The 27,859-nt window shown below is 39.5% G+C and overlaps 1 long non-coding RNA gene across 2 annotated transcripts; it reads left to right on the top strand.

The window, feature by feature from the left end:
• Positions 1 to 128: 128 nt before the first annotated feature.
• Positions 129 to 27,605, top strand: LOC139082904 (uncharacterized). 2 transcript variants are annotated; one of them, XR_011539251.1, is made up of 4 exons: positions 129 to 270; positions 9,162 to 9,329; positions 10,798 to 10,866; positions 27,442 to 27,600. It is a non-coding gene; the product is annotated as an uncharacterized lncRNA (long non-coding RNA). The 2 variants fall into 2 exon arrangements; XR_011539252.1 differs by lacking the exons at positions 9,162 to 9,329; positions 10,798 to 10,866 and adding exons at positions 21,186 to 21,287; positions 23,469 to 23,639 and having other exon boundaries at positions 150 to 270; positions 27,442 to 27,605.
• Positions 27,606 to 27,859: the final 254 nt, after the last annotated feature.

Below are 27,859 nucleotides of genomic sequence, written 5' to 3'. Positions count from 1 at the left end.
GAATATCAAAGCCCATAACATGCAGGGTTCCCTCTTTGGCTGCTCCTACAACAAGAAACAAGAATTTAAAAAGAACCCATGGTTCTTGGCCTTCCTGTCCATCTCCATGGCAATAGAATTATGGAGTCAATGGGTCCTGAATTTGCAATGTTCTGGATAGAAAGTTCTGCTCCCCTCTCACCACTCTCCACTCTCTACAAAGATAAAAGTTAGGGGGTGTGGTTAATTTTTGTGAAAGCCTGTCAGAATACAGGACAGCACTGAGAACTTGTAAGTGACATGTTAACTTTTTTTTTTAATATTTAATTTGAAATGGGATATTGACATGTTTCCTGTTCTTTCCTTCATATAATCAAGTAAACTATTTGCTACTTGGCTTATTAGTGATTATGCCCCAAATTATGTCTCTATAATGGAGAAAGTTCCCCCAATAGCATGGTCTTTTAAGATTGTAAACTACTCAAGTCTTATAGTTCAATTTAATCCAGTGAGCATTTATCTCGAATGTGTTACAGGCTGAGGGTGATAAAAGATGAACAGCGTGTATCCTTGCCTTCCAGGGCTTCATAGTCTGGTAGGCAAGAGAGATGTGCAACTACCAAAATGATTCTGATACAAGGAAAGTTGATAAATGCCATAATAGAGGTAAAAATTATAATAGAGAAAATGACTGTATGGTTTCCTGTGAAAACATATGTTTCCAATTAATTCAAGATGTTATAGTCTCAAAATTATAAAGCTGGAAGGATGTTTAGAAGTGATCTAGTTCAAATCCCTCATGACAAGATATTGTCATACTAAATAGTTAGATGGCCATCAAAGACTACTATGGTAGTGTCGAAAGGCCGAAGGAGTCAACTTGAAGAGGCCTCCACTGGCCAAAGATGGGACAATTTGAGCTTTATTAAGGATAAGAAACCCAGTAGATTGAAACCCATATAATATGTTTAAGTTAATAAGTTCATAATGATATAAAATTGTTGGTCATATTTAGAAGATGACAGGGAACTAATTATTATCTTAGAACTCCTTTTTTTTTTTAAGGCAAAGAAGCAATACACACAAGCAATATACTATACAAACAATACCATGGGTACATGGGGTAACTAAATAGTAGATGAGTTAAGCATCTATTTATAAAAATATTCCAGCTAGTAAATGAAGGTAAAATATAGAGGTAGAATATCACCATTTTACTACTCCCAATGAATTAATGGATTTGGCAATGAGCATTAATGGCTGCTAACATCACAAAAAGAGAGAACATGACCGCCTGTGGACTTGTCAAAGGGATTGAACAGGAGTCTGATCAAACCTCTGGATCCAGCTGCTAATTTGCAGGACATACAGAGGACAGAGGAACATGTTGAACTGCACCATGAGTATGCAGCCAGCAACACCCAAACTGTGGCAAACCAGGCCAAATGGTATGAATTCTCCATCAGATAAAATGGAAGGAAATGGAAGGGAAAATGTGTAGATTAAAAGAGACTTAAGAGACATTTTAAAATTTTAAAAATGGGGAAGACTAAAATATTGAGTCTAAAGATAGATATACACATGGGCAATAAAAAAAAAACAAAAAAAATGTAAGGTAGTAATAACTAGTTAAGGGAAGATAGAAGTTACTTTTGGAAGGAGGGAGGGACTGTGATTGGGATAGGTAATATGGATGGGCTTCTGGAGCCGTTGGCAAAGGGCAATTTCTTGACCTTGATGATAGTTGCAAGAGTGTTTACTTTATAACATTCATTATGCTATGTAATTGTTTTATGTGGTTTTCTGTGTCTTTATTACATATTTTTTTCCAGGTTTTATCTTACAATAAAAAGATAAAAGAAATTCTATATGGCCCATGCTTTCTAAAGACTAAGCCAGCCCATCAGTCTCAGAGTGTTACTTTTCTCCTCAAACTCCATTATGTCTATTCCTCAACATCTTGGCTCATGCATAAGCTGGGGATAACAAATAGGGTGATCACACATCCCCATTTGCCAGAGACAAGTCCCAGATTTTGTCTGTGAGTCCTGGAGTAATTATTAATAGTGCTCCTTTTCTTTCTCAGAAGTGTCTCAGTTTGGCCAGTAAAATATATGGTCACTCTACTAATAAATGACACTATCCCTTTTCTGTCTATGTTCAGGCTTATTGAGAAATAGTCCAGGAATCAGACTGATAGAGAACAAAATGTCAGCTTAATAACTGATAAGGCTGTTAGAGAACATAGCTTTAGGTCTTGCTAATATTTGTGTACAGAATTAGGCAGATTTACCACCTAGCCGCAGGCAGCCCTGAGCAACCAGGCCACCACTGCTCTCCCTTCCACCCACAGTGGGGCCTGCCCTCATCATGGAGTTGCAGAGGAATGAATAAGGCGTAGAAAGAAAGGTCAGTAGTGTTGCTCTGGTGCTTCCTCCAGTTCTTTGGTCTTTTTTCTTTTTGTCTTTCATTGACTTGAACACTTTTGAAGAGTATTGACCTATTATTTTGTAGAATATCACTCAATTTGCATTTTTCTGATGTTTCCTCGTGATTCAGTTTAGGTTATGCATCTTTGGCAAGAATACCACAGACGTGATATTGTGTCCTTTTCAGTGCATTATATTGAGAGGTACATGGTATTAATTTACCCCGTTACTGGTGATCTTAACTGAATCACTTGTTGAAGGAGAAGTCCGCTGGATTTCTCCAAAAAGTTACTCCTTTCTCCATGATAATTAATACAAATCTTATGGGGAGATACTTTGGGACTCTGTAATTGTCCTGTCTCTTCTCAGATTTTCACCCACAAATTTTAGCATTTGTCAACAATTCTTGTCTGAAACAGTTATTACTGTGGTGTTTGCCAAATAGATTTTCTATTTTCTTGATTGCTTCACCCAACATTTATTCATTGGAAATCTACTGTAAGGATGAGTTTCTCTTCACTCACTCACTCACTCACATTTATTTATATCACTGTGAACTCTTGGATCCTTATTTTAGTCCATGGGTTATAATCCATTACTCTCTTTGTTCTTCTTGCTTAAATTGTCTCATATATGACTATTGGGAGCCACTTCAAGTTGGCTACTGTGTCCTTTTTAACATATTTGAGGTTGTTGCTATTTGAATATAACATGCTAAAAATATTTACTCAAATCCTGAAAAGGTACAAATTCAGAGAGTTCTGGAGGCTCATTTGTGAAAGAAGCTAGCTTCAGGGTCCAAAACAGCTCCACAGAAGAGTAGGCTATCCCAGAGGCTGAACTCAGGAGAGTCCCCCTTTCTAACAAAGCCATCTCATCCACCATGGAGTTCCCATTGTTTCATAGGTGTCTAGATCTTTCCTGGCTCCTTTCAATGCCTCTATAACTGTGTAAAGTGGCATGGGCATAGAGTCCTTCCTTTGGTGTGCTTTCCATGGCATCTCTGGCTATGCATGATCCAAGACTGCCTCAGCGCAGGACACCAAGAAGACAGAGCTCATACTTCTGCTGCTTCTTTGCTTATAAGTTTTTCCTAAGAAACTTATTTTTCACTTACATTGTGTGATGTCCATGCCATGCCTGTTTTCACAACAGATCCCCTAATGCAAGCCTATTGTTTGGATATATTCATGCGATAATTTTATAGAATATTAAAAGTTGCTCCTGATTAATTTAATTATTATAAGTATATCGCTAGACTTAAGCTGTGAAAATTTTAACAATATTACATGCGACATTTTATACTGATTTACAGTATTTCTACATTTTAATGGCATAAAAATGAACTATTACTCAAACATAATATTATGAAAGAGTGAAAAGTGTATGAAAGTGACAGTAAGAGTTAATCTAAGTATAATGTACAATAAAAAATTACCCAGTCCAAGTTAAGTTTTGGGGGACTTTAAATTAGATTATTTCAAGTATGGGCTATTATGAAGAAAATATCAGTATGGATTTACCAGTTTTTATGAAAAAATGTTTTGTTCAATTTAATTGTGTTTAATTTTTCATTGTTTATATAATGGGACTTTTTTTAAAAAGAATTTTTAAGAATCAAGAAGTAAGGATTACTTATAATATTCTTATACTATTATAAGAACATTCATATTTTCTAAAGACTTGCTTAAATTTTTCGAGTGACTTATAGACCCTAATAGATATGTTGTGTTATGTTATGATGGAGGAGCTTGAGACTCTTGGCATTTAAAAGGGGCCAGAGATTTTGTAAGGTGAAAGGAAGCACAGGAGTATGTTAAAAAGGAAAGGAGGAAAAGAAAGACATTTCAAGGAAGAAAATCTAACATCTATTCAGGGTCAAAATTGTATTCAGTTTTGGCAGGGCTTCAAGTAGAGAATATAGTCTCAATTTTTGATTAAACTATGCAGTATGTGCAGTGGGATAGCCTGGTGGAGTTGAGTTGAGGCTCTGAAACCAGTCAGACCTCAGTTTAGCTCTAGCTCCACACTCTTGGGCTGTGTGACTTTAGATAAGTTCCCAAACCTTCATGAGGCTTATGTAAAATGGCATTGTTTGCAGTACCAAATTGGATAATACTCATAAATAGCTTAGCACGGTGAGTAGGCCATAACAAACCCTCTGGAGTGTGAGCTCTTACCATATCTGAGACCAAACAATTGGGCAGTCATTTAATTACACATTTAATATCAATCTGATACTATTAGAATGAAAGTGATGCCAATGGAAATGATCAATAGTTTTGTGGTTTTACAGAAAAATGGAACAGGCTCCATTTACATACATAAATGAATCTGAGATTTTAAAAGCTCCCTGCCTGGGGCATTCTAGAACCCTGCCTCTCACGTATCACAATTAATTCAGCTGTAACCACTGAGCTAAATCTGTGGCTTAATTAGCGCCTGAAAAGTTGCCATTTAAAACACGTGTATGGAGACACTCAGAAGGTGGAAGAACGTCTATTGAGATAGAGTAGAACTGTTGAGAAAAAGGTGTTACCTTTTCTCACACAAACTTTGAGCACCTGAAGTTCAAATGAATGTGGGTTGATTTAAAATGCCTGGTGGTGTCATTTAGCTGTTTCTTAAAAAGGCTTTTACTTAAAAAGACTGCTTTAAACTGTAACTTTAGAGCCTGTGGAGCCAAACAGATGCTTTCAGGGACTCAGGGTGAGTAATGTCCTCCTGTAGCCTGGGTCATAACTCATCAAATATTGCTCTAGTGGCCTGGAAGAGGCAATATATCTCTGAGGATGCACAAGGGATGTACTTTAATGCCAGAGGATCTGGTTCAGTAACCGAAAACACATTTAGAGCTTAAAATGAAAATCCCAGTGGGAAATCTATGATTTAAATAAATTTCTAGAGGATCCTTCTCAAATCAGCTAACCATTAGCTCCCAAGGTGTTGATGCCATTTGTGCTCAGAACAAAGCTCTTGTGGGAACAGAATTATTACTAATTTTAATTTTTCAGTGAAGTCGTTAACATATTTGCTCAAATACTAATGATAGTGGCTGAGTCCTGATGGTACGGGTTGTTTTTGTACTGTTGCAGATGGCTATGCCACACCTGTTTTAGTGTATTTTTGCATTTTCCCATGAGTTGCCTCCAGTAACTAGCTTAGTGGAATATTACCCTGGCTAGTGTTTGCTCTCATGATTCCTGGAAATATGTGAAGCATGGTATAGGCATGGCCAGCCTAGCTACCTTGTTATTCTTCTCCCCACAAAAAGCTCAGACAAGTAGTTCAATTAAGAAGAATGCTAACTTTTTAACTTGCAATTTTTCCATTATATATACTAGATCATGAGCCTCAGTGTGATTACCTTAAGGGAGAGACAAGTGCAGAAGATAAAGTCTTGACTTTGAACTTGTAATAGTTCAAAAGTTCCTTTATCTATGGTGGAGTCAAAGATTTAAATTGCAGGTTTTTGAAAGAGAAAAGGTATTTTGAATTCCAGAAGACTAAGAGATGGAATGATTCAGAGCTCAAAATTCATACAATAGACGATAGATTTGAAAGACAGGATGAGGGTGACAGCTAATTCTTTTCCTACAAGACTGGGTGGGAGATGCTGATATGATTCCAGGAGAAGGGATGCCCCATCCCAGCCTCCATCATGGACTAGCAGCAATAACAACACATCTGGTACTTACTATGTGCCAAGCATTATTCCAAGTGCACTTCATATTTTAATTCATCTACCCTTCTCAACAACCTTATGAGATCCCATTTTGAAGATGAGAAAACTGAGGGACAGAGAGGCAAGAGCTGGACCCAAAGTCATACAGTTAGTAAGTGGCAGAGCCAGTGTTTGCACTCAGGCAGTCTGGCTCTAGAGTCCTTGTTTAGTGGTGACCAAGCCCTGGGTGAGGATGACAGAAAGCTCAGCTTGGTTTGAAGGGTTCCAAGAGCAGGGAAGACCTATGCCTTGCTTCTTGGGTGAAGCCTGAGTGTGCAGCAAACCTTATGAACACATTGGAGCAGCAGCAAAACAGAGATGGCAGCTGGGCCAGTTTAAGCAAGAAGGGATCTCACAGTTTTGAGTCCCCAGCAGTCCAGAGGAGAACCCACAAGGATTTTCATTGTCCCTGAGAGGACTGTGGACATGGTTGAGAAAGGCTGTGAGGAGGGTTCGCTGTCAGCAGGAGCAAACTGGAGAAGCCAGAGGCCCTCGTGGACCCATTCACAAGGGCAGGGGATGCTGTGGAGACAGAGGCTAATGACCAAAGATCAGCAGGTGGAAGTGCCCCCTTTGGATGCCAGTGGAGAAGCTGCCTCATTCCCCAGTGCCAAGACACACGCAAACCCACAGAACTCCGCTACCATCTCAAGAGAATGCAAAGGAAAGGGTGAAACCCTAAATTTGTCTGATTTTATCCCTGAAATGATTGGAGAATCACTAATTTGAATTAAATTAGGGAGATTAACTGTCCTGCTACACAGAAGATTGAGAGCTTGAGATAGAAGTTAAATTTAATTACAGGAAACGTAAAGGCTATCTTTTTGCCTCCCTGATTATTGGCTTAGAAAAACTGTATTCAGCACATAATTCTACTGAAATCATATAAATTCAACACGAGAAGCCATTTTATGAACTTCCTGTCATGTTTTCAAATAGAAAGTGCTCAGTCTTGGGCCTGGGTTGATGAAATGGACTCTCGATCCCTCGCTTCACATTTTTAGCGCAAACACAATTCCTTGAAAAGCAATTTCCACTCAATTGCATTTACTTTTCATTGGGTTGGAAGCAGTTAAGGGAAATGAAGGACGTTTTGGTGCCAATGTTAAATTGGTTACTGATACCAAATTATTTCTGGATTAGGAACACTGTGGTCCATATTGTGGCGGTAAAGTACTTCACACCCCGTCTGTGGATGAGGCTAATGTGTCAGTTTACAGGCTTTGTATTCCCCCGAGTGCCTTGTAAATCTGTGAGTTGTTCCCCAGTGCTCTGTGTTACATTTGGATCCCTGAGAGAGCTGGAAAATCAAATGAATAAACACACACACATGCGAAGAGGTACCTGGTTAATTACGCGTCACAGGAACTAGACATGCTCCATTTCTTTTGCTGTTTCTTTTATTAAGGTTTTTTTTTTTTGGTTGAATTTTTGTCAGAGAAACAAAAGGAGCTCCTATTTTCTGCATAGAGGTGAACAAAATACCTCAGTAAGAGTTTATCAGCCTTGAAAAGAAGTGTAAATGGCCAAAGTGGATCTGGCATGGGCTCCTAAGCACAGAACAACCAGATTCTTATTGTTGCCGTAGTCATTTAATATGGATTGAGAATCACCAATGCAAATAGCTCTGTTTTGAGTTTAACACATAATCATGTCTTAGGTTTGTTGCTAGCTTGTAAATAAGCACATTTGAAATCTTTTCTGTCAAAATGCTCTTTATTGAACTTACATGCATCTCCTTTGCTAAATCAACCTGCTGCCGGGGGGCCAGGAGAAGCTCCAAGTTATTCTATGATTCTATGCTTCAATTTCTTCCTCATTGCTAAAATGGAGATAATATCTGCCACAGACACATATCGCAGTGATGTTAGGGTAATTTGTGAGTTATTACCTGAAAAGTACTTCAAGTATCTTACAAGAAAAGAATCATAAAATGTAGACCAGGGTTACTTTCCCACTGCCAACTAGGAGAGATTTCACCACCTAACGGTCTCCTTGGGAACATCCATTTAGGACAGGAAGTGGTGATTCCCAGGTCTCCGAACATACCTCACATTTTTCTCTGTCTCCTCGTCCTAACGCACGGAGCTGCAGGACCCAGGAGGTGCAGGCCCTCAGCCTGTGACATAATGTCAGTGTTTTAGTTCTCTTGTCTGTCACTTTAGAAAATGTAATTCACAGGAATGCTGTCTGGAGTAAGTAACCAGGGCGACCACAAAGCCCTTTGCAAATAAAAAGTGCTATGTTTAAGTGAAGAACAATACTCGAGCACATGCACTTTGAACGCAGAGATATGGGTATTTGTCTGTCCAACCCTTTATTTGCAGGAAATGAGTATCTTGGCTGAACTAAAGCCGTCTACAGCTTTTAAGACGACAGCTGTGAGATACTTAAAAACATATGCTGCTCCACATTTTGTCTGCTTGACACTGCCAAATTGAAGATTTAAAATGAGTTTCAAAGAATTTCCATGGCATTGCATATTTTGAAGACTTTTTCATAAAGGACCCAATTATTAACAGTCTATTTTGCCAAGCCACCGTGGAAAATCCCACCAGAAGAACAGTGTGTCCAATGACCGGAGTTTCCCTGGATGTGAAGGCCTCCTCCGGGCTACAGGAGGGACCTCTGTAGGCCCAGACCAGCAGCAGGCCCAAAAAAGTAGCACAAATTTGAACGCTGTTAGTTTGGTAGACCATAGCTTGTTTTCAATCCCTTTTATGGGGTTAGAAAGACAATAATATTTTCTCCATTATTTTTCTTTAAGAATTAGGGGCACATATTATCTGCATTCTGGAGAGCTATTCAATGCTTGATTGTTATAGTTGCCTAGTAAACCCTGAAGGGCAGACCACTGTTGATAAAGAACAGGCACAAACAAGGGTTTCTTTCCTTCTGCACTTTCCCAATTACCCTCAAGTAAAGCCCGATGTCGTTGATGAAGATATTTTTATTCCCTAACTGAATTAGGAGTATGTCTGACATATCATCAGAGTGCTAGAGGAGTTATTTTTTGGGTTATGCTTTAGGTGGAGATTCCCTGACAGCAGATTCTGGGGAGAAGAAATCCTCCTTGGAAGGTCCAGGCCATCCCTGCCAGGCTTGTTGGAGAGCTACAGCCCCGAGCCTGGGAGGGCAGTTACTAATCAGTCAGTCACGGCAGCATCAAGCAAGCAGAGAAGGAAGGGAATAAAATGGTGAGTGAGGAGGCAGAGGGGCAGGTAAACTGGGGTACCAAAGATGACATCAAGATGGGATCAGATGGGATGATGGGGAGAAGACCCTGGAGATGGGTGCCAAGACTGGGAGGAGGCATGAGTACAGAGAAGGAGTGGTCCAATAAAAGAAATAGACGTCAAACGCATTAGAAATGTAGCAGTGGGGGGAGAGGGAGATGGAAACAGGAATAGGGCTAGACACTAAGTTCAAAAGTAAAATAAAAGGGAGACCTTTCCTAGAACCAAGCAAAACAATGTGCCGTGAAGTATGGAATATGATAACTCAATCCTCTGCTCTGTGGTTCAACAAAAAAGACAGACAAAAATAACCTCAAGGGTGTGGGGTTCCAGCCCCTGTATCCTTTGTGTATGCAGCTAGGAGTGTTCCCCATGAAGGGGGATTTAGCATTCCAGATTCCCCTGATACACGAGAGAAAGAAGAAACTCTCTTCGACCAGGTCTTACATGCCACTTCTAAGCTAAGATGGCCTGAAATAGTCACTTTCTATTCTTCCATTAAGTGTTCTAAACTTAATACCCGCTAAAACATCAGGACTTGTTCTACTAAATGCAGCTCTATAACTGAACCAAAGGGACCAAGTGTAGGATTTAGACTAAATGACCAATCAGAGTAAAATTTCTATTATTTTTGAGGTTTTAAATAGTGTAGTTTTTGAAGCTGCCTCAGATTTGGGAGTAAAGGTGAAACATTAATTAAAAAATATAAAACCAGAAGAGCAACTCTATTAAAAGGATTCATGTGGCAGACAAAGGCCCATTAAATAACATCTTAATATAATGAGTGGGTATAGAAATAATGCTTGAGTTGGAGCAGAAACATGGTGTTCCATCCTGCCATTTCCTCTGAGGGTCTGAATCTTTGTCCTTAATGTTTAGTGTCTTCCAAGATTTTTGGAGGACAATTTTATCCATCTTCTCACATTTCTTCCTTTTACCTCTCCCTGTTATCAACTAGATCAGTTTTCTTTAGAACAGTTTTGGTCATGGACAGAGATGGAGGGGAGTCAGAATAAGATAAGAGCCTTTTTTCCCCTCCTAAGTTGACTTGTTTTTTTCATTTCTTCCCATTTCAAAAAATAAAAAAAAAAAAGCAAACAGTAAAAACGATTTATGTGGCGTATTATCTTCTCTTACTTGCCTGACGGTCTTCCCATTTTCAGGTTTTGTTCCATGAGAAGTTGACATTTTAATACCCAGTGATATTTACTCCCACTCCCTCCTATACAACTAGAAAAAGTAGCTTTTTGCAAGTGGTTTGATTTGCAAGATTTTGTGAAAGGCTATTTTATTTAGCACAGACACAAATTTAGGTATATATCCATGCTTTTTAAAATCTGTGAGAAGCTAAGAGCAGCAATGTTTATGTTTTGATATCATAAGAAATAAAACATTTAAATATAGAAACGGTGATTCACGACAATTTCAGTCCTAGGAAGATGGAAATAGATGTTTCAAAGCTTGAGAAGACCACCAGAGCAAGCAATTCGGTTCAGTGGTGAGTCTGTACCCAATGCTCGTCTTTCTAAAGGCATGCTGTATGTCCGGCTCAGATTACTTACAAAGATTGCATTGAGTGCCAGAGTTGGATGAGATGAGTTAGTTTTTGTGTCTAATTTCTATCCTCTTTGTCTCATTAGACAGATAGAAGACTTTATCAACTTGTTCCCTTGTTCTGAATTTCTGATGAAGAGCCAAGAACCTGGTTGAATTGATTTTTTTTTTAAGATTGGCACCTGAGCTAACAGCTATTGCCAATCTTCTTTTTGTTTTTTTTTTCCTGCTTTTTCTCCCCAAAGCCCCTTAGTGCATAGTTGTGTATTTTAGTTGTGGGTCCTTCTAGTTGTGGCATGTGGGACGCCGCCTCAGCATGGCCTGATGAACGGTGCCATGTCTGCGCCCAGGGTCTGAACCAATGAAACCCCTGGCTGCTGAAGTGGAGCAAGCAAACTTAACTACTCGGCCAGGGGGCCGGCCCCTGAATTGACTTTTACATCACAGATGAGAAGGGCATTTGTGGAGCCCACAAGTGAATCTCCAGTGGGAGCAGAAGGCTTCCTCCCTCCAATTCCATGAGAGGAGGGGTCAAGACTGTAAGACACAGACATTGATCAGTGAAAGGAGTAATGTCATCAATGCAACCAAGATGTCCCAGACTACATTTGTCATTAGGATGTGAGTTATAGTAGCAGCTGCAGCCCCCCACCTGCCTGACTCTGGTGGCCTCTTGAGGTCACTTGTGTTTTTTATGGGGTGCTGCCCTTTGGGGTGCTTTAGCATGGCTTCAGACTAGACTGGCAGCGATGGTCAGTGCACCCTCCATTTGGATTTGTTCTTTTCCAATTCCCACATGTTTCCACTGCTTCTGGGATTCAGGTGTTCCTGCCTTTTTAAAGGGCTGAGAGAATGGCCCTCACTGCTCTGCATTTTATACCCTGGGAGAGGAAGCAGCTATGCTGGTCTGGAGTTGCAACAGATCTTGAACTCTTCCACCAGTTTCTGGCCTTTTCTCCCTCATATCACGAAGGGGAGGAGTGAGAGGCAGAGACAGAATAGATACCTTACCCTTTGCTCCATCCTCTTCTTTTCTGTTTTTAATCCTCCTCCCCTTCATGACCCCCACCCCAGTCATTCCCAGATAGAAAACATAAATGCTACACACAATGCATCCGAGTGGACAGAAACAGGTGTTGGGGTGGCAGCTTAAGAGAAGGGAGAGTGGAGGTTTGGCTGCACTGAGTATTGGAGGCTCCACTTAACCAGCCGAGAATTGTTGAAATTAATTAATTAATTGGCACATAGATGGAGAGTTGTTGGATTCCATCATTCTTCTCTCTCAGCTTCTCCTTATTTTGTCTCTTGTGACTTCCGTCTTAGGATGGGTCTGCAGGCACCCCTTGCTTTGGTCCCCTTAAAATTTTGAAGCTGAAGGAAATGAGGGAAAAGTCTCTGGCTGGCAGATGGAGCCATTTCCTCACTAGACCCTAGAAAAGGCCAGTTGTCTTCTGCTCAGGCCCAGGCCTTGAGTGAAGATGAGAGTCTCTGATGCTCTCACCCAGTCCAGGGCAGGCCAACAGGCAGCTTCTGAACTTGGGCTTCAAGAAAACAGAGTGGACATTTGCCTTTTGGGTCTTTGGCTGCACCTTACCCTGAGGCTGGCAGCTGCCACAGTGTCCAAGACATCTTGATGAGATCTGGCAGGTGAAAAACAAGATTTCAGAGAGTATGTTGAAACTACTTGTATAAATAAACTTCTCTGGCATCTAAGAAATGCTCATCTGTGGAAAGTCAATGGGCTAATTATTCCTGGCCATTTATAGAAAGACCTCGAAGGGCAGATATCTATTTGACAGCATTTTGTTGGATTATTGCGTTTACTTAATGGTAAAAAACCAAAATTTGTTTTAAAAACATCTTAGAATTTTAATTGTCCTTCCCTCAATAAGGGGAAAACTGTATAGCTGGAATTAATGGGTATACTTTAACATCTATAGAAATGTACAGTTGGCAAAGCACTTTCCAATACACGTCTTGTTTAATGTTTAAAACCACCCTGTTTGATGATGAGGAACAGGGCCACTAAGGGCTTTGCCCGGGGTCACACAGCCAGCAGGAAGCAGAGCAGGATCATCAGCTTTCAAATCCTATTTCATGGTTCTTTGGTGCATCTTAAACTTAGAGTGAACTTGAACAAGGTGGATGTAAAGTCCTTAGCTCTTCCCAGGCTCCTTAAGTCATCACACGCACAAATTACGGCAATTTTAGCCCCTTCATAGGCCTTACCTTTTCTCTGGGAAATCCCTCAATATCTCTCTCTCATTTTCCCTCTCTATTTTTTTTCCCTGAGAATTTTGAGAGATTTTTATAATTTTTTGTTTGAGTTATTTGGCTATGACTAACTCCTTTAATTTAAAGGTTGGCAGTGATGTCTCAGCATGCACAGGGAAATACTCAGCAACTCCTGCAAGTGAGAAAAATCTATCCTACAAGTTGTTTTCAGATATAATAAAGATTTTAAGTATATTAGATTCAATAATTAATAAAACCTATGTAATGCTATATATTGTAGACATTTAATTACACATTTGTTTTCATTTTGCAGTTTTCTTTCCATATCTTTTCAGGGACCACGTATTTTCCAAGGTCTTCAAAAGGCACATTTTCAGTTTTCTCATCCGTAAATTGGATATATTGGTTAACAACCTCATAAGGTTGTTATGAAGATTAAATCAATTTCAATTAATAAACTTAAAACTCTCAGAACAATACCTAGCACATGATACTCAGTAATGACTAGCTATTATTATCATTCCTATTAAACAAAAGAGCTTTCATTAGATACCTCACCACAGGTCAAATTTGTCAGGAGTCAGTAATTTGACATTTGAATCCTAATATAATCCGTGACTACTGGTTTGTGCTGAATACCCAAATAATTTTGGAATATAGCTCTTAAGAAAGGGTATGGCTTAAGAGAAGAGACTATATAAGGTAATTACAGTTAAATATAGCAAGGATATTAATGGGAATGTTTTAGTGAGAGGCAAAAATCAGCTCTTTCCAGTAGAATAGAGTAAGATGATTAAGGGCAAATCTTGGCTTTGAATTTACTTTCTCTGTGATCTTGGGTAAGTTATTCCAGCCCTTGAAGCATCTGTTCCTTCAGCCATAAAATGGAGGTATTAATAGTGTATACATCGAGGGTCAAGGGAGGATTAAATGAGATGATGCCAAAGTGCTCAGTCCAGAGCCTGGCGCAGAGTGATGGTCAACATGTGGGCTGTTGGAATTATGACTGTGAGCTCAGGGCAGGAGCCCAAACAGAGACTGGTCCCTTCTTTAACTCAAACAGCCCTGATATTCACTTACCCTCTTTATAGCTCCATACACTGATCTTTTGCAGCCCTTTAAAATCCTTGCCCAGAGTTGGTAAAAAAAAAAAAATTCTCATCTTTCCCTCCCTTTTTTCTGAGATTCTTATATCCCCAGAGGGGTGGAGCTCAACTTGAGAATCTCTGTATATTCTGCATATTTCTTCCAGCCAGGAAAACATTATCAAGTATTGGTTTGCTTTCTATAGTCTCTATTCTGAACAAAACATACACACATACGTATATATTTATATATGAATGATACATATATACAGTTTCCGTAAAATAAAAATATAACATTGAGTAAATTTTTAAAAATTCCGCATTTACATTTTCTGATTCCTCTATCCAATTTGTCTGAAACATAGCTTACCCGAAGTAGGAGACAGAGTGAAAGGATACGACTCAGTTCAGTTGGCCATAGGTTGGGAAAAACCCAAGTTTCCCAAAGCAATTTACTAATTGTTTGTGCAAAAAACCCTCCATTTGTATTTTAACACATAACTAATATTGTCATGGTCACTTGTTTGAACAATTTTTTCAAAAGCAATCTATTTTCCTTTTAAGAGATATATACCTGCCCTTGATAATTAAATTTCTATTATTTTTCTTTGTGTAATAGTTTTCTATTTCAACCCCAACTTCTTTTATTTAAATGTGAAATTTGTGAGTCAAGTATGGCAAATGGTATAAAATGCAAAATTATCTTTAATTCATTACAGTTCTTTTTTTTAAATTTATTTTTTTGGTGAGGGAGATTGGCCCTGAGCTAATATCTGTTGCCAATCTTCCTCTTTTTGCTTGAGAAAGGTTGTTGCTCAGCTAACACCTGTGGCAATCTTCCTCTCTTTTTGTGTGGGGGATGCCACCAAAGCACGGCTCGATGAGCCGTGCATAAGTCCGTGCTGGGGATCTAAAACTGTGAACCCTGGGTTGCCAAAGTGGAGCATGCAAACTTAACCACTACACCACCAGGCCAGCCCCCTCATTAAAGCTTTACTCATTTCCATAATAGGCTTCATGGTGGGTAAGTATTGACTTCAAGTCAATTAATTTAGAAATGATTCCTATTTCTAAGACATAGCACTGGTCCTAACCTGTTTTGTGGTTCATCAGTCTTAAATGTGGGTGAGCCTCAAAGAAGTTTTGTAAGAACTGAAAAATCTGAAAATGGGGATAAAAGACATAAGTAGAGATCTGTACTGGTAGAGATTGGTATATCACTAGGAGGAGAACAGGGAAAGTGTTCTGGAAGGAGGAAAGGGACAAGTCATGGCTTCAAGCAGTTGAGTGGGTAGAAAATAAAGGAATGTTGGCATTAGAGGCCCAAACAGCATAATTAGATCTGAATCACATACCATATTGAGATTTTTAACCCTCGTCAGTGGTTCCAGAAAACGATCAAAGGTTAAAAGTGGTTAATTGGTTCTAAGAAGACCTCTTTGCTTAAAAATCACTTTTGGACTGATGTTGAAAGTAAAATATCCCACAGCTCAAAACAGGTATCTTTCTGAGCCTGTCTCTGATACATCCTGGACCATAGACAGGTTATCTGCACGTGAACTTATCTACAGATTTTACATTTATTTGCTCTATGCAGCAAATGGTTTTCTGAAAAATGACTTACAAAATAAATTTTTATAAACAAAATATATTTTTTAAAACACTTGATGAGCTTTCAATGCAGAAGAACTCAATTGTTCTTTGATAATTCTGTAAATTCAACTATATTAGGCTTTCATAATAGACAAAACACAAAGCAAAATTGCCAGAGTTCTAGGAAGAGAGAGCGAGACAACAGAAGAGTGTCTAAACTGGCCACAAATCGGAGGAGGGCAGACTGCACATATACACACTGGTTGGCAAATGCAAAATATTTCTGTAGGATACACCAGAAATTGAGGACATCAGTTGCTTCTGGGAGAGAACAGGATGAATGGGGGATGACGATAAAGAAGATTTTAATGAGGCCAGGTGGGCTATAAAAGTAGCAGGTAAAATAATCCTTGAGGTAGTGATTTCTTTTCCTCCCACTACCACCAATTTTTCCTCTTTAGAGTAGGTCATAAAGAGAGTCATTTGATTTTTAATATTTTCTCCATTTATGTAGCAACTTATCACATGTCAAGCACTGTTCTAAGTGCTTTCATATATTAATTAATTTTATCCTCTTAACATCCTAATTGCCAGTCCCATTTCACTGACAATGAAACTGAGTCATAGAGAAGGTAGGTAACTTGCCCTTGATCACACAGCTAGTGGGTTAGAGCTGGGTTTCAAACTCACATTGGCTCCAGAGTCCGTGCCCTTGTTGACTACATTGGCAAAGGAATACATTTAAACTTCCATATTTTCCATCTCAAAGGATTTCCATTTAATTTGATTATTGATGCAAACGTCCTTAGAAAAATAATTTAACAATACTGAGTGCCAGCGTTTAGATCACATTACAATTAGAGGGGAGATGGGGAAGGAAGTTTCTTAGCTTGCATGTTCAATCAGAAGATTTGACCTGGCTTAATTCAATTTTCCAGATGATTCAAAAAAGGAAATTAACACCAGGCAATATTTTATTGCACTCATCTCTTATTAGATAAACATGTTAATGTGGGGCAATTTCGTTCTGTTTGGATATGAAGTTTTAATAGTCAAAGCCCCTGTGAAGTTCATCATACAGTTGTCATGAAACAGTAAACACAGGGTGGTGAGCACAAGGTCCTCAAAGACCCTGGCATATATCCGTTCCATGGGACGACTTTTACCTTATTGCACCATTACACCTTACTCAGGCAATATTAGCAAGTACAATGGCCTGTAAAGAAAAATTAACTTTCAATAAAGACACCAGGAATGAAGTAAAATATGGGAAGTTAATACCCTTGTTGCTAGCATCCCTAAAAAGTACCACAAAGTTCCAGTAGTAAAATTTCTTTGAAATACGTAGTGCTCTGTGACAGGGCTTTTGTGGAAAAATAAAAAGTGAAGGGATGCCCTTTTGCCCTTGCTAGCTGTTTCCCAGCCTATTGAAGATTATGTGGTTCCTCCTAAATGCCTGCCAATTTCCTTCATGCACAGATCCAACATTGTATCATCTCTCATTTAACTAAGCAGAATTGAGAAAATGCATAATTTATGAAATCTTTCACTAGAATGTCAAGTGGCCTGAGTTGTGTGTATCTAGAGCTGAATTTTCCTTTCTTGCACAGATATAATGGCCCATGACTAGAGGTCTAGGGCTATTGCTGCTTCTTCAGATCCTTCTCCACATCCAGGAATGTAGGTTTGCACCTAAATATCAGAGGGGGTGGGACTTGGCCTGAGATGTAGGTGGGGCAGCAGTAGCAGTCAGGTATTAGCTTGAGGGTGTGCACGTGCAACCATCCACGCACACAGACACATACACAGCTCATACACACACACACACACACACACAACACACTGCTCTCCGGAGATATCAACTTTAAAGATGGTTATGCAAATATAGGAGAGCAAATTTAGTCCTCTTGTAAAGTTCTGTTGTAAAGAATGATCACTGTAAACCCAAGCAGAATCAATTCCTCTTGAAAAGGACTCATCCGTTAACAATTGTTTGGACTTAAGGTAATATCTCAGAATGTATAACTGAAGTACATAATTTCTAATGATAGGTAAGGAATCATGATGCTCATGTCACTCCTCTGTTCAAATCTCTGCAACTATTCTCCATTTCACTCAGTGAGAAGCCAAAACCTCACCCCCTCTCCCCCTCTGCATTCCCCCATCTTAAGGCCTTTGCTCCAGCTGTTTCCTGCATGGACTGTTCTTCCTCTGGCTCACTCCCTCCCCTCCATCAAGTCAGCTCAAATTTCACTTTCTCAATGAAGCCTACCTCGACCCACTTCCCACCTCTGCTATGCTGATCCCATTTACCCTGCCCTCACTTTTTATTTTTTCAGTTTTATTTAGGGCTTCAACCCTGTGGCATAATTTACTTATTTATTTTCTTTATTGTTTACCATTTAGCTCCTCTTTCTGAAATTGCAAGCTCCATGAGAATGCGGATCTTTGTTTCTCTCTTATGGATCTCAAGAGCCTAGAAGGAGTGCTAGGTGCACAGTTGGTGTCCAGTGCATAAATTTGTTGAGAGCGTGGTTGAACAACTGCATCACAGAAATAATCCTTAGTCCTTTTAACAATCCCGAACACTATGATTCCCATTTTCTAGATGAGAAAACTGGGGTTCAGACAAAGTATCTTGTCCAAATTAAAAGGAGTTACAAGAGCCAGTGACAGGAGTTGTGACAGGTCTGCCTTCCACCAAAGCCAGTGTACTTTCTTCTATGTCAGTGTCACACCCTCTGAAATGAGATTACAGTTGATAAAAAGAGATGAGATATGGTTTGTCATGACATGATGGAGGCACCCCATACAAACTGAGACAAACTTGTGGTTTTTTGTGATTCTAAGCTTGATCATGATCTTATGTAGTTTTTGAGGTCTTGAGCTGGGGGAGCATGGGGTGGGGGTTGAGGATCAGAGAGAGGGGACAATTCTAGAAATTTGGATTACAACATTCTTGAATTTGTATGTAAAATAAACTACCTTGGAGAAGAAGGGAAGGAGATTAAGTAGCTGTAGGTCAAAAGTGATCTGTAGTAAGCAATATGGCCTTCAGTTTGGTTTTTACTTTTAGTTTCGTATTCGCTCATTATCCCTTAAGATAGTGACTTTCAAACTTGAGCGTACTTAGAAATTTCCTGGGAGAATGTTAAAAATACAGCTTCCTAGGCTCCACTCCAGTAGCACTGGTTTAGTAAATCTGTGGATACAGAAATCTGGACTCTCAACAAGCTTTTCTGTGCTTCTGAAGCAGGTGACCCAGAGATCACAGCCAGAAATCTGTCCCTAAGGTTTGTAAGTGAAAAAAAGTGACTTTAGAGACTTATCAATTCCCTAAAATATTCAATATTACAGTTTTAATCTCTTTCTCTAAAAAATAGAGGGTTCTGTCATATTAAGACAATCAAATTGGCTTAACTGCTCCCTTAAGGAGCCTTTGCCATTTGGCTGGCTAGTTATTGGAACCTACTGACAGGGGTGGTGATTGAAATGCACAGTTCTAGGGTGCAACATGTCTTCTGAAAATATTCGTTGACTTGAAATGCAAGTGCTCACAGCCTCTGTGGAAGAGCTCTCTGTAAAGGAAGTATAACAATTACTCTCACTGCTGTAGTTAAGTTTAAATGTTAATGTCTTTAAGCATCTATATCTCTAGGTTGCTCTCCCAAGTTCCGTGACTTAAGAGCGGAGAGAGCTGGGAGCATTGAATCAATGCCTCTCACGCTATAGAAAAATCCTCCTTTTTCTTGCAATCTCTTTGTTGCCACAATGTAATTGGGAGATAGGCCTCAATGAAGACATGGTTAAGACAAAGCCTAGTCAATGAGTTTGCTAATAGCATTTCCCTGTTTACAGCTAAATGCTGGTCCAGCTCCACACACGCTCTCTCATTACAGGTAAGTGTATGGCTGGCTGCCTGTTTCAGGTAGAACCTCATGGGTTGCAGTTTTAGAATTATCTCTCAAGCCCAGGGTGAGAGCCTCATTTTTTTAAAGTCATTGAATTTGTTATTTCATGAAGCTTAACTTGTCTTGGGGTTGAGTAAATCAAGCCAAATTCATAGGATGCTTTATTAACAAACAGAAATCTCAGTTTACCCAATTGTACTGAAAGGACCACTTTCCCTAGATGGCTGGATGAGCAGTCTGTTCTTGGATGGTATGGCAGCTGCTGCTGAGAATGCTGTTGGTAAGCTCAGAGTTAGAGTGAGGAAATAAAGTGTTGCTAAAACGATATTTGATTTAGGTTAATAGTAATTGCTGTGTGAGTTTTCTCCAGCTTAGGAATATTTTTGTCTAAATATGTCCAGATTATCTATATTTAGGGCTCTCTCTTCTCTCCTCTGAGCTGAAGTTACAAGTATTTATTTTGATGACCCTGTTGTTTTTGACCCCTCTATCAGTTACCCCAAACTTTCATTACAACATCACTTCTTAAGACATTTAACAGTTTATCTTACTGCTACATTTTAGCAAGTTGCTTTCTAATCTCTAATTCTGTCAGCAAACTCCGTCAAAGTCAACCATAGTAATAACAACACGTGGCTTCATAAGGATGATGGATGATCCTGAGGATCAGAGTGGACTGTGACTTACCGAAGGTCATCCAGCTTATTAGTGGTAGAATCTAGACTAAAACCCAGTTCTCTGACTCCTATGGACTCTTTGCTTTAATTCACACTGCCCCATGTTCCTATGGCTAACTGGAGATATGGGGAGAGTTTTCAGCTGTGGGACTGAGTACAGCTAACCAGCTCACCTGGGAAGAGAACCTACCATCGTGATCTCTTTAACACAGCATTCTAACCAACCTAACTAGTCTGTATGGGTTACCCCAGATTACCATGACTGTTCATTTTCATTATTAGATGGATGAGGGAGCAATACTTGCTTTGTGTGGACCTCAATCTAATTAATATAGCTAGAGAAATTTGCCTAAGCATTATCAAAAATTTTCATTGCCCCCATTTTCTTGTAATTTTCAAATCTTAGTAATTGGCTTGGGTTTTGAAGTTATTTCCCCCTTGAGTCTTAGAAAAGAATCATCCCTTGAAGTCATATTTTTAGTGTAGGTATAGAATTTCTAAGTTTACTCTCCTTCAAACAGAAAGGGAAGCATTAAATTTCTTCTTTTTTTAAATTGGTAAAAAACTGTACAACGGTTTTTCATGTTTCCGTAATTAGAAAATAATTGAACTTTTCAAAAAGGGAATTTTCCCATATTTCCTGGTATAGAGAATATTTCATATAGGTACTTAATAAATATTATAGAGTAAATGAATATATACTTGGTTATCGAAATGAAATATGTGAAGTTGTATTTGTATTACTTATCATTTCTCTGATAGCAGTGGATGAAAATAACAAGACTCTCACAGATGGGAAGCCAGACATCAAAGGACTAGCCAAGTGCCTGGTTGTATTGTAGAACCCAAGAACCAGGCAGAACTGTAAGTGTTCTAGTTCCTAAATCACCTAATGTTTCCCTAATAAGGTGTTTATAAGATCTTTGATATTTTTTGTAAAGAAAAAATCATGATTCTCATGCAAATATAAAATGAACATTTGTCAAAGATTTTAACTCATTAGTTAATGAGGGAACCAACAAGATGTTAAAATTGGTTCAAAGAACATCTGAGTGGCTAGACATCTTTAGGTAATACTAAAATAAGACTGAGGGGTTTGGGCCGGCCCGGTGGCACAGTGGTTAAGTGCACATGTTCCACTTCTCGGTGGCCTGGGGTTTGCTGGTTCGGATCCTGGGTGTGGACATGGCACTGCTTGGCAAAAGCTATGCTGTGGTAGGTGTTCCACATATAAAATAGAGGAAGATGGGCATGGATGTTAGCTCAGGGCCAGTCTTCCTCAGCAAAAAAAGAGGATTGGCAGTAGTTAGCTCAGGGCTAATCTTCCTCAAAAAAAAATTTAAAAAGATTGAGGGGTTACCGTTAGATTGGCAAAAACATCCAAAACCAAGAACGACAAATGTTGGAGAGGTTGTGGAGAAAGAGGAACCCTCATACACTGTTGGTGGGAATGCAAACTGGTACAGCCACTATGGAAAACAGTATGGAGATTTCTCAAAAAGTTAAAAATAGAAATACCCTATGACCCAGCCATCCCATTACTGGGTATCTATCCTAAGAACCTGATATCAGATATCTCAAGAGTCCGTTGCACCCCTATGTTCATCGCAGCATTATTTACAATAGCCAAGACGTGGAACCAGCCTACATGCCCAGAAACTGATGATTGGATAAAGAAGATGTGGTATATATACACAATGGAATACTACTCAGCCATAAAAAAAGACGAAATTGGCCCATTCACAACAACGTGGATGGACCTCGAGGGTATTATGTTAAGCGAAATAAGTCAGTCAGAGAAAGACGAACTCTATATGACTCCACTCATAGGTGGAAATTAGTATATTGAGAAGGAGATCTGATCGGTGGTTACCAGGGAAAAGGGGGGGTGGGGGGAGGGTACGGAGGGGGAAGTGGTGTACCCACAACATGACTAACAAAAATGTGCAACTGAAATCTCACAAGGTTGTAATCTATCATAACATTAATAAAAAAAAAAAAAAGATTGAGGGGTTAGATACAAAACTAGTTAATATCCAACAGAGCCATAAACTGTAACCTCTCTGGTTATCTATTCCACCAAACAAAAATCTACAAGTTAACCTCTGCCCCTGCACAGCTGTAAACTGGCCCAGACAATAAAAAGCCAAGCCCAGCAGCACACTGAAAGCGTTCCCAGTAATCTCTTTTTGCCTATTTCCAAGTTTCAGATAATTTTCTGATGCCCTGATGTGGCAAGGTTTTCTTACCATCGCACTCTCTTACTGCCCAGGCTGCTTCTTACACTGATCCTTTCTTCCTTCTTTTCTTCCCCCTTTTCTCTCTCCAATGTATATATTTCCTTCTAATTGAAATTCTACTTAAGTTTTGTCTTGGGTGAAAGTAAATTGTGGCATTTAATCTGTGACTTCCTTTCTAGTCCCATTGATAACTCTCCTCTTTTCTTTCATCCATCCAACCATCCATCCAACCATCCATCCATTTTTCTATCCCATTTTTATACATTTGTTCTCACATTAATTCAGCAAGCATCTGCTGAACTCCCATTACAGGTAAGGCATGTGTTAGGAGCTGTGGAGGATAAGTCCTTAAGATATCATACCCATGTCTTCTCTGAACTCAAGTTTAAAAACTAGTTGGTGAGACTAGTCATCCAAGAAAATTATATTACAAGAGTTATTTCATTTGCCAAGACTAAAACACCAATATATCAATCAAAGATTTTTTCAAATGTCTACCTGGTCATCCAAGACTCTAGCACCCTCCTATACTAATTGTTATCGATAGAAACAGTTATCACTCTGAAAGCAGTATTCTAATTAAGACAGTTTGATTTGGAAATCTTTAATTTTGTCCATTGAGCTATACGTCAATTCAATTCAATAAAAAGTTAGAGAGTCTGTTATGCCCTAGGAACGAGATGGGCACTGGGCATACATCTTCACAGAATTTTGCTAAAAGGCAAATCCTCCCCTGGGAGACATATCTTTTTGAACTGCTAATCAACAAGTCAAAGAGACTTATGCACCCCTATGTTCATTGCAGCATCATTCACAATAGACAAGTTGTTGAGGCAACCCAAGTGCCCATTGACTGAAGAATGGATAAAGAAGATGTGGCATATATACAATGGCATATTACTCAGCCACAAAAAAAGACAAAATCGTGCCATTTGCAACAACATGGATGGAACTTGAGGGTATTATGTTAAGTGAGGTAAGCCAGACAGAGAAAGACAAATACTATATGGTTTCACTCCTATGTGGAAGATAAACAAATACATGGACAAAGAGAACAGATTAGTGGTTACCAAAGGGGAAGGGGGTTGAGGCGTGGGCATCAGGGGTAAAGGGGCACATATATATATGGTGACCGACAAATAATAATGTACAACTGAAATTTCACATTATAAACTATTATGACATCAATTAAATAAAAAGGGACTCCTCATGAAAAAACAAAATGAAGAAAATGGATGACAGAATTCAATCATTCTTAAGAATGTGTGGGAAGGTTGAGGGAGTTAGTTGTAGGTTGTTTTTTGGAGAGAAGAAGATTGGTTGGTTATTTGTTTATTGGTTGGCTGGGTGGCTAAGGAGAGAGAGAAAGGAATAGAAGGGAGAGATGACATTACAAAAATTCTGCCATACCTTGCCATAGCTGTCTGGGCCCTGGTTGGGGAGTAGGAATATAGCAGGTGGAGGAAATGAGTTCTAGAAATACAGAGGGTCTCATTATTTTAATATAAATGGGCACTAGCCTAAACATGCCACAGAGGTTGCAACTTAGGAGCCATCCTTGAAAAGCGAGGTAGCTTAACCCTGGCTGAGGGCAAAAATATAGAAAGTCATATTTCCTTGTCTACCCAATTACCATATGGCTGCTTTCAGCACTGGGTTATTTGGTTTGACACAGTTTAGTGATCTGAACAGTTCTCGTTAATGCAGAAATCACCTGTATATGTTAATCATTAAGAGTTTCCATTATTGTCCCTCTGTTAAAATGTTCATAATTTTGCTCCTAGGGGAGAGAGTGTAGGGGACCGAGCGGAGGAAAGGTGGGGACTAAGGTCAGGTTAGCTTGGGAAGGTGAGCTTTAGCAATCTTTGCCAGTTTGTTGGCATCGCCCAGAATTAATCCTAGTCTCAGGGCGAAGCCCAGGCACCATATCTTTTATTCATATGTCTCAAAAATAAGATTGAATGTAGAAAGCTTTAGACAGGATAATGCTGTGCTCAAGAGTAGGTAATGCTTAATACATGCTTTTGGGAAATGTAAATAAATTGCAATATTCACTTTCTTTGTCTCCTTCATTTGAATGTACTTGTGGTTAAGAATTTTAGTTAGGTAAATTTAAATACCCAGTAAACGTTAGAGCATGATTTAGTAGAAAACATTTTATTACCTTAATTTGAAAAGCACATTGCATAGAATACAAACACAGAGAAAGAAATCTATAATACTGTAAACATGTATATCATATATACATATCTAATAATGTAAACATAAACACTCCTTATAAGAGTTCTGGGGGGCTGGCCTCGTGGCCAAGTGGTTAAGTTCGTGCACTGCGCTGCAGGCGGCCCAGTTTTTCGTTGGTTCGAATCCTGGGCGGGGACATGGCACTGCTCATCAAACCATGCTGAGGCAGCGTCCCACATGCCGCAACTAGAAGGACCCACAGCGAAGAATATACAACTATGTACAGGGGGGCTTTGGGGAGAAAAAGGAAAAAAAAAAATCTTAAAAAAAATAAAAGAGTTCTGGGGTGGTGTGTGAAGGACTGGGCCAGGGTGAGCAGCCCAGTCTTCTACGCCCATCTCTTCCCTAACCCACCAGGGGACTTTGGGCAAGTCCCCAACCTGCTCTGGGCATCACTTTCCTCACCATGATTTGAAGGGTTTGGACAAGATCATCTCAAGAGTTTTTTCTAGCTTGGTGATTTTAGGTTTCGTTAGATATAATGCTTCTACGTTTTGGGTGACTTTAATTCTGTTCCTTCATTCTGAAGCAGCCTTCTGGCTTCCTTTCCTGCCTTATTGCCCTCTCTCTTTCCTCTTTTTGTTTTTGTTTTTTCACTCTTTTGTCTCCTCTCAAAGCTCAGGTGAGAGTGGTGATCCTCATTGATAGAGGAAAGACTGAAATTGCCCACCCCCCCAACACTTACGAACTTTTATAAAAGAAAATCTTAGACTTTATACCCTTAATTTTAGCTTCAGAGATAAATGTGTGACAATATATTTGTCTGAAAACAACTCTTCAGAAGGAGTCACACGGGCAAAATGGCCGGGCTTGTCAGATCGTAAGATGGCCACCCATGCACACTGATTGGGCACAGTGCCATCCTGAAGACATACTAGAATTATCTGTCTATTTCCTAGGGAGTTTGCAAAATTCTCACATGATTAATTTGGACTTGAGCACAATGAACCATCTAAATCTCTTTATGGTAGGACACTGGGTGTGCCTGAAGTGTTTACTGACTTGAGGGGATGTTTTGGCCCTGAAAGGTGTGGAGAAGGGTGAGGCCCCTCCTCTTTTGTGGCAGCTGGAGCACCACCCACTGGCATTCAGGTATCTCTGGAGTTTTCCTACTCAAGCCACTGCTGTGACATCGTCCTCCTAAAGTTGCAACAGTGACAGGATCATACCTCAGAGTGTAGCAGCTGGAGGCCCTACAAGTGCTGGTAAAATAGTATCAGAATGGAGGTGAAAGGTTTAATTTTAGGCTTTTGAGAACTAGGCTTTTTTTTTTTTCAAACTCTGAGATCAAATTATTTCTTATCTTTTTTTTTGTTTATTGCTGCCAATAAAACCCTACTGTCATTCGTCAGGATGTAGTGATATATTTGCAGTATAGATTACTGAAACCGGTTTAACATAAGTCTGTCTTTATACTTGCTTCCTATTGTAAGAAATCTTCAATCCACAGGTCACATGCAAAGATTTTAAATTTAGTTCAGATTTGACAGGTCATGCTGATTTCCAACTGGAAACTTGGATTTTTTAAAAATGACCCTCTCATCAGGAAGAATTTACTAATGAGTCTACTGTTTTATAGCCAAGCACAATATATAAAGACTCAACCCTACTATTATAATTCAAAGTAGAGATAAGAAAACTTTTTTCTATCAAAAGTCAGAGGAGGGAAACAATCTATTAAAGGTCACACAAATTAAAATAATAAAGTTAAAGGGATTTTTAACAAATAGCTATCTGTTAAGGTTTTTACCATAGAAGGAGGAAGAGGAAATTCTATTCTGGAAGCATAATATTTAATAAATATTTTTCTATTCTGTAATAAGGTCACTTAAGGAGTGAGGACTGAAACAAAAGGAGAAAGAAAGATGGGAAGAAAGGAAAGTGGAAGGAGAAAGTGTGGAGCTAGGAGATAAAGGTAGAGAAGAAAAGGAGAGAGAAATGAGCAGGTCCAGAATGTAGGGAGGGGGCTTCCCATGGGCCAGTCTCAAGACCCCTCCCAGAGCTGAGCAACCATTAACGTGTTGTTGAGAAAGATTACTCCTTCTCCATCTCTTGTTTAAGTTCTCACTTTTCATATCCCCTTATCTCAGCCTTACCCTGCCCACCAGTAACTGTCCTGGGCAGAGTTCCCTCTCCAACCCTTCCGCCCACTACCCTGGTCTCACCGCTCCCCAAAGCTGTTGGGCAGCCCCAAGTGTTCCCAGCAGCCTGGACACCTGCCTCTACCACCACTTACTTTCCCACTCAAAACACTGTACTCAGAACCTGACCCTGGAAATCCTTCTGGATGCTGCTTCTCTATCTCAGAAAAGAGAGCTGGGAATTCCTCCCTCGCTTCTAATTTAAGGCAATAAAACCCTGGATGACTAGAGTCTTTCCCGGAGCCTTCATTTTCCCTTCTCTCTCCTTCCCTCTTTGATTCCTTTTCTGCTTCTCTTCCTCCCTCCTCTTAGCTTGAAATGGGTAAAAAAATTAAAAAGTACAATAATTCTTCCAAATGATGATCATCTTTTTCACTCTTCTTCTCTCCAATGAAGTCACTACTAAGTACCTGAATATGGAAGAAGTGAGAAAGAAAGAGGAAAAGGAGAAGAGGGGAAAATAAGATGCTGTCAGATACGGGCAGGAGAAATCCTTTAGAGTGCTTTGTGACCACCCAGAAGTAGAAGAATAAAACTAACGCTATTAAAAAGCAATGGAATCCCTGCCTACTGCTGTTTCTCTGCCTCACAAACTTCTTTTTTCCCCTTTAAATGCAACAATATATTAACACTCTGTCAGTTGAAGAGTGCTTTATAAATGGTAGATGCTGTTTCTTGCTTAAACAACTGCTCTGAGTGCCTGATAGAGCTATAGGCACACCTGTTTAAAGCTCTGCAAGTCCCACTCACCCCCCGGATTCGGATCTTCAAAGCAACAACTGCAGACCCACCTGTGGCAGGCAGACTTCTAAGA

Source organism: Equus przewalskii, chromosome 4 (assembly GCF_037783145.1).
Source record: "Equus przewalskii isolate Varuska chromosome 4, EquPr2, whole genome shotgun sequence".
Lineage (NCBI taxonomy): Eukaryota > Metazoa > Chordata > Mammalia > Perissodactyla > Equidae > Equus > Equus przewalskii.
This window is presented reverse-complemented; position numbering and strand designations above follow the sequence as displayed.